The following is a 17099-nucleotide window of genomic DNA, read 5'->3' on the forward strand; positions in this document are numbered from 1 at the left end:
GTAGGGCAAAACAGGTTGGCAATTTGCAAAGAGATTGTTATTTGTCTAAAATTGCCCCAACGTTAATAATGACATGCCACTGTAGTTGGGTGTTTCCATAGAAATCTGAGTTTTTAGTGGTACTGTGTGCATTGTAGTTTTAAACCATGGCATTACAAACACTGCACCTTTATTTTTAAGATACATTTGTGCTTCAGCAAAGGATTTTGGAATCAGTAGTAAAAGTACACTCCCACCTTTTTGAAAAGTGATAGTGAAATTTGAAATATTTTTACCTTTGCTGTGATTTAATAATTTTTGGTTTTGTTTCTTTTCTCAGAACTAAAGCTGGAGAAGTCTGCGTTTGTGTGCAGAAGACGAAGTTGTGGAATATAATTCCCTACTTGTTTCTAATTGGTAAGGTTGCACAATGCTGTATGGTTTTTTAAAAATACTGTAGGCTCCAAATAAAGCTAAATGCTTTTTGGTTTGTCTTGACTTTAGCACTTGGCGTTCATTATTGTACATTTTAGCTTATTTTCAAGATAGCTCCTTTCTGTTGGTATTAGATTAATATTTTTGATTTGTGTATATGGAAAATATTAGACATTTTCAAGAATGGATTTTCTCCTCCAGAGTGGGGGACTAGCTTTCCTTTGAGTGCATCTATATTAATAGTTGTCCAGTATTTCGAACTTAAGTATGGCTTAAAGACTGACGCATTTTGTAGAAGCTTTTGACTTGAACTCGTGAAAACTTCGACAGATTATCTTTATCAGCAATTCATCCAAGTTAATCACTTCAACCACTTGCTTGTAGAAAATATTCCATATTCTCAACTCCTGACACCCCCTCTCTCTCGCCCCACCCTCCCGCCCCCTCTCTCTCTATTTTCACATGACCCTGACATCTGATTTTATTGACTAGCTTATTGTGGGACAGCTTTAAGAGCTGTTTGAAAATGCAGATAGGTTATTTTTACTGTATTATTTGTGTCTATTCTCTGTTACTCAAAACAATCCAATAAGATTGGCCAAGCAGCACTCTTCCTTTTCAAATCTATATTGACTATTACATTATTATGTTTGGTCTAGATATTCTGCTGTTCCCCCTAGTAGGTATGCTAAGTTGACTGGTCCACACTTCTTTGGATATCTTCTGTCCCACTTTATATATAGAGATTAAAAGCACTTTCAGTTTATAGTTTCACCTTACAGTAAAGGAATTGCTGGAGGTCTCAGAAAATACCAAAGTGGAGAAATCTCTATGCCTGGACATTGTGGGAATTTAGGGAGGAAATTACAGGGCTCCCAGCAGAAATATTTGTATTGTCTATAAATATGGGTGATGTGCTACAGGGTGGCTACTGTTGCCTCTTCATTTAAGAGGCTGTAAGGAGAAGCCTGAGAGCTATGGGCCCGAGAGCCTGACATCAATGGTGTATAAACTGTTGGAGGTGATACGGATAGATATGATTTACTTGCATTTAGCGAGGTAAGGATTGATTAGGGATAATCAGTATGGCTTTGTGAGAGGGAAATCGTGTCTTGCAAACTTGATAGACTTTATTGAGGGCAGAGCAATTGACGTCATTTGCTTGGACCTTTGTGAAGCCTTTACGTTTCTGCATTGTAGACTAGTTAGCAAAGTTAGGTCACGAACGATTCAGGATGAGCTTGCCAATTAGAATCAAAATTGGCTTTATTGTAAGAGACAGAGGGTGGTGATAGAGGGTTAATTTGGGTAGGAGGTCTGTGACCAGCAGTATTCCACAGGCTCTGGATCCACTTTTGTTTGTCACTTATATAAATGATCTGGATGCAAATATAGACAGCATTTCATTTATATTGTATTTATTTGTGAAAGTTTTTAGTATCTGTTTTTGTGTTGCTAGTCCACTCTCATAGTCTAATTTCTCCTTTCATTACACTTCAGTGTTTTTCTTAAAAAAAAATCTTCTGGCTGACTAATTTGCATAGCCTTGTTCACCTTTCAATTTGATATTATTCTTAATTCAGTAAAGATGCATTCTTTTTGTCTTTATTTTTCTCAGTGGAATATATCTTTGTGACTCCTATTATCTCTTTAACTGCCTGACACTGCTTCTATACGATTTTACCTTTTGTCCTAATTCCCAGTCCAGTTTAGGAAATTCTATCTTGTACTCTGTCTTCTCTTGAACTTGTCTTTATTAAGTTAAAACTAGAGAGTTTATATTTATTCTTCACAAACTAAAAGGGGCATTCTGAAAGTAGCATTCTATCATGTTATGTTCACATTTACTCAGGATCGTTTACTGAGGCCATTAATTAGTCCTGTCTTTATTGCATGCATCAGGTCTATTAAAACCCACACCCCAATTGTCTCTCACTATTATTCAAAGAAACCATCTCTGATGAGAGCGTTGAAATAGAAGTCATCCTCCTGGCTACTTCTGTCGATTTGGGTTTTTTGAATTCATATGAAAATTGTTGAGCTCCATTCTTTCAAATCATCAATTTTTCTTGATTACTATATTATGCTACGTTGTAGTTTCTGTTAACGGGCCTCTAGATACTCCCTCCAGTGACTTTCTTGCTTTATTTCTTTTATCCACCCTAAGTATTTCTACATCTCGATCCTCAAACCTAAGATAATTTGTGCAACTGCGCTGGTCTTATTCTTTACTTGCAGAATTGCCTCATCTCATTTTTCTTTGGAGCTACCTGAATGTCTTGTACCTGTAAATGTTAAGGTCCCAGTCTTGGCCACCTTTATAGTTATCACAAATACATATTTACCAAAACCATTTGATTCTGTCTTTACTACCAATTCATCAATCTCGTTGAGAATGCTGAGAATGCTATCTGTTTACCATATTAGATTACTTAGTGTGGAAACAGGCCCTTTGGCCCGACAAATCCACACTGACCTGTTGAAGTGCAACCCACCCAGATCCAGTCCCCTACATTTATCCCTTCACCTAACACTACAGGCAATTTAGCATGACCAATTCACCTAACCTGCACATTTTTGAACTGTGGGAAGAAACCGGACCACCCGGAGGAAACCCACGCAGACACTGGGAGAATGTGCAAACTCCACACAGACAGTCTTTGCTGTTTGCTGGGTGTCTCTTATATTTGAATGTTTTGTCTGTCTCACTCACACCTTGGTTATCATTATTTGTATACTGCACTGCACTATTGTTTTGTCATCTTTTGTTCTGTTAACTTCCAAGTTTCTTGGCATGAATCTCCTATTCTCCCATTTGCCACCTGTGCCATAGTCACTAACCAATATTTAGTTTTATGGTCTCCCTACAGTCCTATTTATCTAGTAATGTAATTTGCCTGAACCCTGGCTTTAGTGTAGATTAGGTGAAAACCTGTTTTCTTTGCCTTGGACTGACACCTGTGCTTCATGATTTGAAACCCACTTCTCCCATTTGAATTTTTGATTAAAGAGAGTGAGGGGGCAGAGCTGAGTGGTGGCCATCACCAAGGGGAAGGTGCAAGAAAAACTGAATGGCCTGAAAGTGGATAAATAACCTGGACCAGATGGACTACACCCTTGAGTTCTAAGGGAGATCGCTGAAGAGATAATGGAGGCGCTAGTGGTGGCCTTTTCAGGAATCTGTGGAATCAGGGAGGGTCCCAGGGGACTGGAAAATCTCTAACGTAAATATCCCTGTTTAAAAAGGGATTAAGACAAAAGACGAAACATTATGTATGGTTAGCCCAATATCTGGTATGGGTTAGATTCTGGAATCCGTTGTGATGGATAAGATTTCTGAATACTTGGATGTGTATAGTAAAATGTGGCAAAGTCAGCATGGTTTCATCAAGGGGAGGTCCTGTCTGGCAAATCTGCTAGAATTCTTTGTGAAAGCAATGAGCAGGTTAGACTAAGGAGAGCCAATGGATGTTATCTACCTGGGCTTCAAGAAAGCCGTTGACAAGTTGTTGCACAGGAGGCTACTGAGTAAGATAAGGGCTTGTGGTGTCACATTTGCCCGAAATGTCAATTTTCCTGTTCCTTGGATGATGCCTCACCTGCTGTGCTTTTTCAGCACTACTATAATCTTGACCCTGTGGTATCAGAGGCAAGGTGCTAGCATGGATAGAAGATTGGCTGCCTGGCAGAAAGCAGAGTGTGGGGTTTAAAGGGTCCTTCTCAGAATGGCACCTACTGACAAGTTGTGTTCCACGAGTGTCAGTATTGGGACCGCAACCTTTCACTTTGTATTTAATGATCTCTATGAAGGAACTAAGGGCATTCTGGCTAAGTTTGCAAATGATACAAAGATAGGTAGAAGGACAGGTAGCATTGAGGAAGTGGGAAGGCTGCAGAAGGATTTGGACAGGTTAGGAGAGTGGGCAAAGAAGTGGCAGATGGAGTACAACTTGAGAAAGTGTGAGGTCATGCATTTTGGGAATAAAAGGGGCATGGACTATTTTTCTAAATGGGGAGAAAATTCAGCAGTGTGAAGTGCAAAGAGATTTGGGAGTTCTTGTCCAGGATTCTCTCAAGGTAAACTTGCAGGTAGAGACTGCAGTTAGGAAGGGAAATTCAATGATGGCATTTATTTTGAGAGGACTTGAATATAAAAGTAGGGATGTATTTTTGAGCTGTATAAGGCTCTGGTCAGACCATGTTTGGAGTACTGTGTGCAGTTTTGGGCCCCATATCTCAGGAAGAATGTACTGTCCCTGGAGCATGTACAGGGGAGGTTCACTATAATGTTCCTAAGAATGAAGAGCTTAACTTATGAGGAAAGTTTTGAGGATTATAGGTTTATATCGGTGGAGTGTAGAAGGATGTGGGGGGATCTAATTGAGATAATCTGAATGCTGAATGGTCTGGACAGAATAGATGTTGGAAAGATGCATCAATTGGTAGGAGAGACTAGGAACTGAGGGCACAGTCTTAAAGGAAAGGGAAGACCTTTTAGAATGGAAATGAGGAGAAACTTCTTCAGCAGCTCCAGTTGTGAATCGATGGAATTTATTGCCACAGAAGGTTGTAGAGGCTAGGTCATTGAGTATATTTAAGACTGAGATGGATAGGTTCTTGAGTAAGAAGGGGATCAAAGATTATGGGGAGAATGGGTTGAGACATTTATCAGCCATGATTGAATGGCAGAGCAGACTTGATGGGCTGAATAGCCTAATTTCTGGCCTTATGGTCATTTGAATCGTTGAGCCCTATGCTTGATTAGCTTCTGGCTCAGATTATCATCTGTACACTATTGTCTTTGTGCTTAAGGTTTTTAATTTAGTTCTTAGCTATTCATATTCCCTTAGCAGAATCACTTTCTTAATCTTACTCGACATTTGTATCCATGTGGACCACAACTACTGATCCTTCCCTTCCCACACCAAGTTCCTCTTCAGCCCTGGAGAGATGTTCTCCTGAAGGCACACAGCCTTCAGGGCTGTATTCATGCTTTCATAGAACAGTCTCCATCTCCCTAAGTGTACTGTCCTGCTTATTAAATTTGTTTTGAAAGCCCCAACTCCGTTTGCTTATGTGCCTTGCAGTAGTTGCTTTCATTTACACAAACTGCAAAGGCATTGTTTGACAAGTGCATCAGCTGAGGCTCCTCCACCGCTAACTTCTGAATTCCCTTACCTAAATCACATGTAGCAATATCCTTCTGTTTTTGATCGCTGATACAATATCAAGTAACTAACTTACGCTATTCCGCTTTCTTCATTCATTCACAGGATGAGGGCGTTACTAGCTAGGCCACCATTTATTGTCTATCCCTAATGGCCCATAGGGCAGTTATGTAGGATCACTGTTTCCTTTCCTAAAGAACATTAATGAATGAAGCGGGTTTTTCTGACAATCGACAATGGATTCTTTAACATTTCATTAGTTATCCAAATTTTTATTAAATTTAAATTCTACCATCTGCCATGGCAGGATTTGAACCTGGTCTCCAGATTAACAGTCTAGTCATACAACCTTAGGTATTCCCTCCCTATGCAATGTTGAGTGTTTTGGATATATTCCACTTAACTTCCGCAATCTTAATCCTGTTGTACACTTTGTAAATATTAAGACATTGTAACAGAGGAACTTAATGACCAATTGGGAAATTTAGCTAGGACGGCATTGTTCATTGTGCAAATGACTTTGCTTGCACTCTTGCAGTCCATAATTGCCAAAACAAGGTTATGTGCACCATAAGAATTTGTTTTGATATGTGGTTTCTTTTACTTAATGGAAAATTTGTATTTCTCATTTGGATAATGCTTAAATTAGTTTGTGTGGTACTTCTGTTATCTACAGCTAGGCTCCTACATTTTCACTTCTGTTTAAACTAGAGACGGTGCACTTTCCAAATTAGTACCACCACATGTCCTCGAAATAATTTCAATTTTTAATCCCTTTTTGGATTAGTTTGATGTATTCCCCTAATATTTTTATTATCAAAACAACTTGCATCAATTTTGTCTGTCCTTTTGAATCGTGCATGTTCGACTTTTGCAGGGAACGATGTTCATAGTGGCAGATCTTCCAAAATTTAGATGATTCCTACTGAAAATGGCTGTTTAAATTATTAACAATGAATTTTATCATTTAAAAAGAGATGGGTTTTGTCTTTTGATTAGTTTAAACTGCAGTCTGTAGAGATACAGTTCAGTCATTAGGAATACTCTGGAAAAGAACTGCACTGCAGCAGAGATGGGACTGCATTGTTAAAGACCCAATTCTCTGAGCCCCATGATCAGGAGCATTCAGAAGCACAGAATAGTCCTTGTGTCGTGTCACCGGGTGAAAACAGCATTCTATACAGTTGAGGCATTATGTGCCAAACTGTAAAAATGACATGGTCATATTTTCTTAATTGAGGAACTCTTGTTTTCATCAAATTGTGCTTTAGAGATAGAAATTCTTCTGCCATCTTGGATTATAGAACATAGAACATTCCAACGCAGTACAGGCCCTTCGGCCCTCGATGTTGCGCTGACCTGTCATACCGATCTGAAGCCCATCTAACTTACACTATTCCATGTACGTCCATATGCTTGTCCAATGATGACTTAAATGGACTTAAAGTTGGTGAATCTACTACCGTTGCAGGCAAAGCATTCCATACCCTTACTACTCTGAGTAAAGAAACCACCTCTGACATCTGTACTATATCTATCACCCCTCAATTTAAAGCTATGTCCCCTCGTGCTCGCCGTCACCATACTTGGAAAAAGGCTCTCCCTGTCCACCCTATCTAACCCTCTGATTATCTTCTATGTCTCTATTAAGTCACCTCTCAACCTTCTTCTCTCTAACGAAAACACCCTCAAGTCCATCAGCCTTTCCTCATAAGACCTTCCCTCCATACCAGGCAACATCCTAGTAAGTCTCCTCTGCACCCTTTCCAAAGCTTCCACATTCTTCTTATAATGTGGTGACCAGAACTACACACAATATTCCAAGTGCGGCCGCACTAGAGTTTTGTACAGCTGTAGCATAACCTCATGGTTCCGGAACTCGATCCCTCTGTTAATAAAAGCTAAAATACCGTATGCCTTCTTAACAACCCTGTCAACCTGGGTGGCAACTTTCAAGGATCTGTGTACCTGGACACCGAGATCTCTCTGCTCATCGACACTACCAAGAATATTACCATTAGCCAGTACTTTGCATTCCGGTTACTCCGACCAAAGTGAATCACCTCTCACTTGTCCACATTAAACTCCACTTGCCACCTCTCAGCCCAGCTCTGCAGCTTATCTATGTCTGTCTGTAACCTACTACATCCTTCGTCAGTATCCACAACTTCACCGACCTTATGTTAAAAATCTCACAACACCAGGGTTATAGTCCAACAGGTTTATTTCAAAATATTAGCTTTCAGATCATTTTAAGAATTTATCATTTCAGTTGCAGGACACTAATCTTTTGCTATAAATTCTGTGTCTTATGATCCTGCTCCACAGCTACCTGGTGAAGGAGCAATGCTGTGAAACCTAGTAATTCCAAATAAACCTGTTAGACTGTAACCTGGTGTTGTGATTTTTAAGCTTTGTCCACTCCAGTCCAACGAGGGGAAAGTGAGGACTGCAGATGCTGGAGATCAGAGCTGAAAATGTGTTGCTGGAAAAGCGCAGCAGGTCAGGCAGCATCCAAAGAGCAGGAGAATTGATGTTTTGGGCATGAGCCCTTCTTCAGGAAGGGCTCATGCCCGAAACGTCGATTCTCCTGCTCTTTGGATGCTGCCTGACCTGCTGCGCTTTTCCAGCAACACACACCAGTCCAACGCCAACGTGACCACAGCTTAGATTATGTCATTAAAGGAATGCTTTTTATACCTTTTTTTATTGACTCATGGGATGTGGGTGTCGCTGGCTAGCCAACATTTATTGACTGCACCTGATTAATTGTATATGCAGCAGTTCACCTTTTCCCGGCTAGAAACCTTTTTTTTTGCATGAAATGATTTAGGAGCGATAAAAGGAGCTTTTATCTTGAATTGAGTAGTGCCTTGACAAACATGTGTTTTACTGAGATCTTGAATCTTTTTGCTTTGTATTTGTTTTCCTTAGATACTTGTGTTACAGCTGAACATTGTGTCTACAATACGTATTGAGTCTAGATTCAAAGATGACATTGTTCACTCAAATGGTACAATTAAAATGCAAACTAAAATAATAAACTGCTTTTAAACTTGCAACTTTTTATTTCCTCTACTCCCCCTTTCCCTTTCTGCACGTTTGACCCTAAATACTTTCATTTCCAGCATTCAGAGGGCTGCTAATTTATAACTGGAGTGGGGAGCCAAAACTAATGCAGTGCAAGAACTGACATTCTCTTGCCAAATACATAGTTTCTTCTAGAGTGCCTAAAATGGAAATTTGATTATATGTAACACAAAGCGAATGCTTCTGTCCCAAGTAACTGTGTAACCACCATCCCGATAGATTTTAAACATTGCTGTTGTCTCTCTTGTCAAAATATAGCTGATATTATGTAGAAATTATTAAATACATTTAGCATAACTTCTGAAAATGTAATTAGCTCTGAGGCTTCAGTGTAAGACTTTGTGTGCACTGTTCTGTAAATATAGTATGTGAAATTTCAGAAAAACTTAGTAATTGAGAAAGCTAGAGTTGAACTTTACTCTTTTAAACTTGTGCTTTTGTGGTTAAAATATGTTATCAGATCTCAACATGAAGACATTGTCTCATGTATTTAGGTGTACAGATATAAGCATATCTTGGATATATCTTTTTGAATTTAAATAGGCGACTTAATCAGATAATGTGCAGCACCTCAGGAAGCTCAAATTGTGACTGCTAAAAGTGGTTTGACTAAACTTCCATCCCTGCTTCTATTAATATGCATGTAATGTAAATGATTTCAACTTGGCAAATAGCAAACAGAACTCTTAACATTTTAGCTTCTCTGTACAAATTAGTTACATGCTAATTCTGACAAAGGCTTGTGTATGCATCATCCTTGGTTAATTCAGATAATAAATAATTTCTATTTGTTCCCTGTACATTAAAGTTATAGTCGCTATTACTTGAGAAGGAAAGGTTTGGAGTTTGAGGTTACTTAATGACATTTATGTTTTTTCAGAATCATTCAGTTTGCAGTAAAAGATTTCTAACAATCTTTGAATGTACAGTTGCTGTTAAAATAATTTCCTACAACTGGACCATTCCAGGGAATGGCCCAGTGTAGGATGGCAATATTAAAAAAAAATTGAGGCAGTTCTGCAACAGAAGAAGGTGGCTACTATTATTGATATTCCTAACTGAACTTATTGGTGTTCTGAATAACGTAATGCTCAGACAGTAGGATTTTTCATTTTATGTGCTGAAATTATATTGTGGAAATTTCTGAAGGAATAGTATGCACTCTATTTTGTTTGTTAGTTGCTACATAGAAAGATGCATTTAGGTCTTCAGCTTAAAACACAACAGGAAATGAAACAATATTGATTTGCATTTGGATAGAATTGATGTGGAAAATATGAATGCGATTTGGTGTTAAAAGTGTAAGTATATCATTTCAGCAATATATGAAGAGCCTTACCATTGAAGCAGCTCTCTGTTCACTGCCCAATGTTTGTTCCCCACAATAATGCAAACCACTTCAGTTTGTTTTTTATGGCTTCCTGAAATTTTGTACCAGCTCATGGTCCTTAAGGGCAATTCAGCTAACTAATAGTGAAAGTAAATTTGCTACGTTCGCAGACCTTTTTATGCAGTGTGATACTAGGATGGAAAATTTGGAGCTGATTCTTGGTCTCTCAACAACCCAAGATGCTTTTAAGACCATACAGTCACCGTTCCATTTGACAGGTCAGATGGCACGTTTTGTCATCTATCACTAGTTCAGATAATGCAAAAGAATTTAACCATTAAACTTTCTTAGATGAAAGTGTACAAAGGTCAAGGTCATACATGAGGTTTGGCAAGAGAGAGTTGATGTTTTTACAGGAATAAAAGCACGTTAGGTTGATCAGAGGGACTGAAAAAGTTAATGGTTCTAGCAGACCATGGTAAATGAAAGATCAAGGATCCAGCATGAGCTAGTAAAGCATAGTTGTGGTTAGGTTTCAACATTGGTACATTCCTAAATCTTTTGAAGAGGTTTTGGGGTACAGTGGATTCGGAGAATATTGAGGACATGGTAAGAAGCTCTAACAAGATGCTCACTGGACCAGAAAATATCTGAGCAGTAGATGGAAGGGCCATTTTGTGATGTGAACAGGGCCCACTAACACTGCCACTTGGATGGGACAGGTAGTGGGAATTATGGCCATATGGCAAGACTTCAAGAAAGGATGAGGTGTCATAATCGAGATGATGGAGATTCCAGATGATTAGATTATTGTAAACTATTTCAGAATACAGCAATAGAATGTAAATCATCTTTTAAATCCAATACCATTTTCAAAAGTAAATCTAGTACCCTGTTCACAACTTTGTATTGTTTCATCCTCTTCGTAGCTGTGAGGGTAAGTAAATAAATAGGTTAATTTAACAAAGCACTTCTGTTTGTGCAATAGTGTCCTTTTATGGTTTTGAACACTCTAGAGTCTGGTACGCTGACATTTGCAATAATTCACTGCAGCTGCCAGTGTTAGAAAATTGCCATTTAATCTTCCAAAGATTACATTGCAAAATACTCACTTGCTCACTATGCCTGACTTATTTGCTCCATTCCCACTAAGAATGTGTATGTACTGGAGTCCAGTAAATTTAAAATTTGAGAAGTTGCATGAAAAGCTACACAATGTATCTGAACAGTCCTGGTATTCAGGAGGGTACAAAGAATAGTGGTATTTGGATCCTTGAACAATACATAGTTGAAATACATTAACATTCTTCTCCATAACATGTGTTAAGAATGACCAAAGTCTTGAAAATAATTTGTTTTCAGAGAAAGTGCCAACCAAGTTGAAGTTCAAAGATAAAATTTCTGGGGAGGAAAATAGCTGTCAGTCACTGTCTTGTACTTGAATTACTTTTTAAACTATTCTGTAGCATGATCTTTAAATTACATGGAAAATCTAGCATAGAGACAGACCATTCATAGAGTCATAGAAATATATAGCACTGAAAAAGACTCTTTAGTCCAACTCGCCCATGCCGACCAGATATCCTAACTTAATCTAGTCCCATTTGCCAACATTTGGCCTATATCCCTTTAAACCCTTCCTATTCATGTATCCATCCAGATACATTTTTAAATGTTGTAATTGTACCAGCCTCCACCATTTTCTCTGCCCGCTCATTTCATACATGCATCACCCTGTGTGTAAAAACGTTGTCCCTTAGGTCCCTTTTAAATCTTACCCCTCTCACCTTAAACCTATGCACTCTAATTTTGGACTCTATCCTGAGGAAAGGATATTTACCCTATCCATGCCTCGTGATTTTATAAACCTCTACAAGGTTGTCCCTCAGCCTCTGACGCTCAAAGGAATATAGCCTCCGTCCATTCAGCCTCTCCCTTTAGTTCAAACTGTCCTACCCTCGCAACATCCTCGAAAGGGTTCAGAAAAGATTTTCAAGTTTCACAGCATCCTTCCTAAAGCAGGGAGACCAGAATTAAAAGCAGTATTTCAATAGTGCCGAACCAATGTCCTGTACAACTGCAATATGATCTCCCAACTCCTAAACTCAATGCACTGACCAATAAAGGTACCAGTCCATGCTGCTGTCTTATGAAAATGTGTTGCTGGAAAGCGCAGCAGGTCAGGCAGCATCCAAAGAGCAGGAGAATCAATGTTTCGGGCATGAGCCCTTCTTCAGGAATGAGGAAAGTGTGTCCATCAGGCTAAGATAAAAGGTAGGGAGGAGGGACTTAGGGGAGGGGCATTGGAAATGCGATAGGTGGAAGGAGGTCAAGGTGGGAGTGATGGGCCGGGGTGGGGCCGGAGAGGTCAGGAAGAAGATTGCAGGTTAGGAAGGTGGTGCTGAGTTTGAGGGATTTGATTGAGACAAGGTGGGGGAAAGGGAAATGAGGAAACTGGAGAAATCTGAGTTCATCCCTTGTGTTTGGAGGGTTTCTAGGCGGAAGATGAGGCACTCTTCCTCCAGCCGTTGTGTTGCTATGGTCTGGTGATGGAGAAGCCCAAGGACCTGCATGCCCTTGGTGGAGTGGGAGGGGGAGTTGAAGTGTTGAACCACGGGGTGGTTGGGTTGGTTGGTCCGGGTGTCTCAGAGGTGTTCTCTGAAACGTTTCGCAAGTAGGCGGCCTGTCTCCCCAATATAGAGGAGGCCACATCTTGTGCAGCAGATGCAGTAAATGATGTGTGTGGAGCTGCAGGTGAATTTATGGCGGATATGGAAGGATCCCTTGGGGCCTTGGAGGGAAGTAAGGGGGGAGGTGTGGGCGCAGGTTTTGCATTTCTTGCGGTTGCAGGGGAAGGTGCCGGGAGTGGAGGTTGGGTTGGTGGGGGTGTGGACATGACGACAAGGGAGTCACGGAGGGAGTGGTCTTTTCAGAACGCTGATAGGGGAGGGAAGGGAAATATATTTCTGGTGGTAGGGTCCGTCTGGAGGTGGCGGAAATGATGACGGATGATACGATGTATATGGAGGTTGGTGGGGTGGTAAGTGAGGACCAGTGGGGTTATGTCCTGGTGGCAATTGGAGGAGATGCGGTGGAGATGCCCTGTCCCTCCAATCATCCTGCTCCTCCGCCCTTGAGCCCCATCCCTCCCATCACCCTCCACCGCATCTCCTCCACTTCCTGCTCCTCCGCTCTTGAGCCCCGTCCCTCCAATCGCCACCAGGACATAACCCCACTGGTCCTCACCTATCACTCCACCAACCTCCATATACGTCGTATCATTCGTCGTCATTTCCGCCATCTCCAAACGGACCCCACCACCAGAAATATATTTCCCTCCCCTCCTCTATCAGCATTCTGAAAAGACCATTCCCTCCGTGACTCCCTCGTCAGGTCCACACCCCCCCACCAACCCAACCTCCACTCCCGGCACCTTCCACTGCAACCGCAAGAAATGCAAAACTTGCGCCCACACCTCCCCCCTTACTTCCCTCCAAGGCCCCAAGGGATCCTTCCATATCTGCCACAAATTCACCTGCACCTCCACACATCATTTACTGCATCCGCTGCACCCGATGTGGCCTCCTCTATATTGGGGAGACAGGCCGCCTACTTGCGGAACGTTTCAGAGAACACCTCTGAGACACCCGGACCAACCAACCCAACCATCCCGTGGCTCAACACTTTAACTCCCCCTCCCACTCCACCAAGGACATGCAAGTCCTTGGACTCCTCCATTGCCAGACCATAGCAACACGATGGCTGGAGGAAGAGTGCCTCATCTTCTGCCTAGGAACCCTCCAACCACAAGGGATGAACTCAGATTTCTCCAGTTTCCTCATTTCCCCTCCCCTCACCTTGTCTCAGTCAAATCCCTCAAACTCAGCACCGCCTTCCTAACCTGCAATCTTCTTCCTGACCTCTCCGCCCCCACCCCCACTCCAGCCTATCACCCCTACCTTGACCTCCTTCCACCTATCGCATTTCTAATGCCCCTCCCCCAAGTCCCTCCTCCCTACCTCTTATCTTAGCCTGCTTGTCACACTTTTCTCATTCCTGAAGAAGGGCTCATGCCTGAAACGTCGATTCTCCTGCTCTTTGGATGCTGCCTGACCTGCTGCGCTTTTCCAGCAACACATTTTCAGCTCTGATCTCCAGCATCTGCAGTCCTCACTTTCTCCATGCTGCTCTCTTCCCCTTCTATCTCCCTCAGCACTTTATGATTTAGAGGGAAGTACTCTGAAGGTTAAATTAGAAAGTCACATGTTTTTCAGTACAGATCGTTTTGTAAATTCTCTAAAAGTTAAGTTCCTGAATTATCAAGTATCGCCAAATATAGATCTGTTTGTAATCTTTGTATATGTGGTTTCTCAGTGCTGTGTTGTTCATGATTATGTGCAGATTCCTACTTTTTTAAAAATATCTGATGCCTGGTTAAGCGACTGCACTTCCAAACTGATAAATCGGCTTTAAATCACTCTGGGACATATTGAAGACACACTTTAAGGTGCCATATTTAATGTTTGTTCTTTTTCTTAATTGTATTATTTCTGAACTTCTGACTTCATTGATATGTTTAAAATCTTGTGGGGAAATTTTGACTCACTGATGGAAGACAAAATAATGAGTTGAAGCAGAGAACAGTTTCCGCTAAGGAAGATATGAATTAGTTGAAAACTAATTATAGGCAGTAGTCAGAATTTCAATGAGTTTTCTAATAACTAAGCAGCAAATTTCAAAACAAATTTGAGACTGACTGGAGCCTTAGATCATTGAGACAAATTCACTTTTATCTACATCCTCCATGTATAAATCATTAGTGTTCATGAACTGCAACCAACTGGTGCATTTCTACTAATATCGCTAAAATATAAATGTTGCAGAGTCCTTACTAAATTTTCATGATTATTACTTTATTCTTTCTTCAATTCTGATTTGTCAACTAATTGACTTCAATTCAATGACTTTTGGATTGTGAGTGACCGTTTGTGTTAAAGTAAAAAATGAGGTCTGCAGATGCTGGAGATCACAGCTGCAAATGTGTTGCTGGTCAAAGCACAGCAGGTTAGGCAGCATCTCAGGAATAGAGAATTCGACGTTTCGAGCATAAGCCCTTCATTCCTGATGAAGGGCTTATGCTCGAAACGTCGAATTCTCTATTCCTGAGATGCTGCCTAACCTGCTGTGCTTTGACCAGCAACACATTTGCGTTTGTGTTAAAGGGAAAGCTGAGCAAAAAAAAGCTCTGTTTATTTGAGAGATCAGGCCTCAAATTTTTGGACGGCACAGTGGCACGGTGGTTAGCACTGCTGCCTCACAGCGCCAGAGACCCGGGTTCAATTCCCGCCTCAGGCGACTGACTGTGTGGAGTTTGCATGTTCTCCCCGTCTCTGCATGGTTTCCTCCCACAGTCCAAAGATGTGCGGGTCAGGTGAATTGACCATGCTAAATTGCCCGTAGTGTTAGGTAAGGGGTAAAGTAAGGGTATAGGTGGGTTGCGCTTCGGCGGGTCAGTGTGGACTTGTTGGGCCGAAGGGCCTGTTTCCACACTGTAAGTAATCTAATCTAAAAAAAACTAATCTAAATTGGTTTCTGATCTGAAGGATCAGCAGATGCTTTGTTACTGAGGATGATCATTCTGTTTAAACATAGAGCAGACGTTAGCTATTAACAAGGTCAGTACCTGAGAATAGGTTCCAGCAGGTCTGGAAAAAGCCCATGTTCAAGCAAGTGCCAGGTGCTAAATGGTATGTGGGGTCTTGTGGAGGTGGTGGTCAGTCTATCAGGAACTGTTGGACTATATCCTGGTGGTGTATAATTTTTAACTTTGTCCACCCCATTCCAAAACCGGCACCACCACCTCATGTCAGGAAGTGGTCAGCATTTGTATTCATTTTTTGACGTTGTTTCCTATGGTAAGGAATCTGGCTATTAATGCATGAAGATTTGACAGCTCTCTGCCTAAACTTCTATGAGCAGTTCTTGGAAGCTCAGAAAATAGGGAAACAAATTACACGTATTAAAGCCTTTATCTGAGTGGACTGTAAAGGTGACCATGTTGGCATCTTCAGAAAATCAACCAAGAAACCATCATCTATGCCTATGGAATAATGCATTGTGAAAACCATTTTAAGTAATCTGACCAGATTACGTATCATTTTCTTTTTATTTATCCTTCGACTGCATTTGTTTGCCTTTTGTTTAAAAGGGTCTGAAAACATAGGTTTTTGGGTTAAAAGCATAGACCAATTAGATTATTTTGTTTCAATTTTGCTCTGCTTGTTAATAAATTACTATGTTTGTTTAAGACCCAAACTGGTGTCTGGGATTGTTTATTCGAAAAGTCTGGTTTCAAAAAGGAATCGTGGGGGTCAACTCTGAAAATCATTGAAGGGTTTAATTTTACTCTGAATGTAAAGAAAGGCTGATTTGATTTGTTATAAGAGGATCAATATGAAAAGCAATGGATGGCCCACTACCCTCTGACTGAAATGACATATTCTGCTTAGTTGTATAATGGATTGAATGCTGTTCATAGTGAAGCTCTAGCAAAAGGGCTTAACTTCAAATGAGGAGTCAACACATTCAGTTGCATTTTACAGGTGCGTGAACAAATGCTACTTAATTTTCATTTTGCTTAGTGCTATACTTATTTGGCTGACTCCTAATTCTGCGCAACTGGCAAAAGTGCTGAAGTAAATTGTGACCATGATGGGTAACCGGAAAGACCTGGTAAATTATATTCTGATGAAGGATTGTTGGGACTTGAAACATTAACTCTCTCTACAGATGCTATCAGCCCTGAGTTTCTTCAACACTCTGTTTTTGTTCCAGGAAAGTCTATTTTACTGGCCTTTGGCTTTAGAATGTCCAGCAAGTTTAGTTCAGCTAAGGGAATGTTGTACATGCCAAAATGTTATCACTAATACGACAGTGAATGCAATGTACAAGTGGCTCGGATGGTGAATTAATAGTTGTTTGATATTCAGATTTTTCATGTAGCTTTTTATTGGTATTGTGAACACTAGTAGAGTCATGAACTGGTACAAAACAGTTTAAAGAAACGAAGGCCATTTGCCTAATTTCATTGTTGTAGT

At 40.6% G+C, this 17099-nt stretch overlaps 1 protein-coding gene across 5 annotated transcripts in view; it reads left to right on the plus strand.

Annotated features, from left to right (window-relative positions):
• Positions 1–17099, plus strand: part of tln1 (talin 1) — a 268749-nt gene that overhangs the window by 84993 nt on the left and 166657 nt on the right. For 4 of the 5 annotated variants that reach the window (XM_060820686.1, XM_060820997.1, XM_060820916.1 and 1 more), the window contains exon 2: positions 320–396. The gene's annotated coding sequence lies outside the window, so the exon portion shown is untranslated. Of the gene's footprint in view, positions 1–319; positions 397–14403; positions 14510–17099 lie in introns of all 5 variants that reach the window. The other variant, XM_060820768.1, reaches the window with a different exon arrangement.

This window comes from Hemiscyllium ocellatum, chromosome 1 (genome assembly GCF_020745735.1).
Source record: "Hemiscyllium ocellatum isolate sHemOce1 chromosome 1, sHemOce1.pat.X.cur, whole genome shotgun sequence".
Taxonomy (NCBI): Eukaryota; Metazoa; Chordata; class Chondrichthyes; order Orectolobiformes; family Hemiscylliidae; genus Hemiscyllium; species Hemiscyllium ocellatum.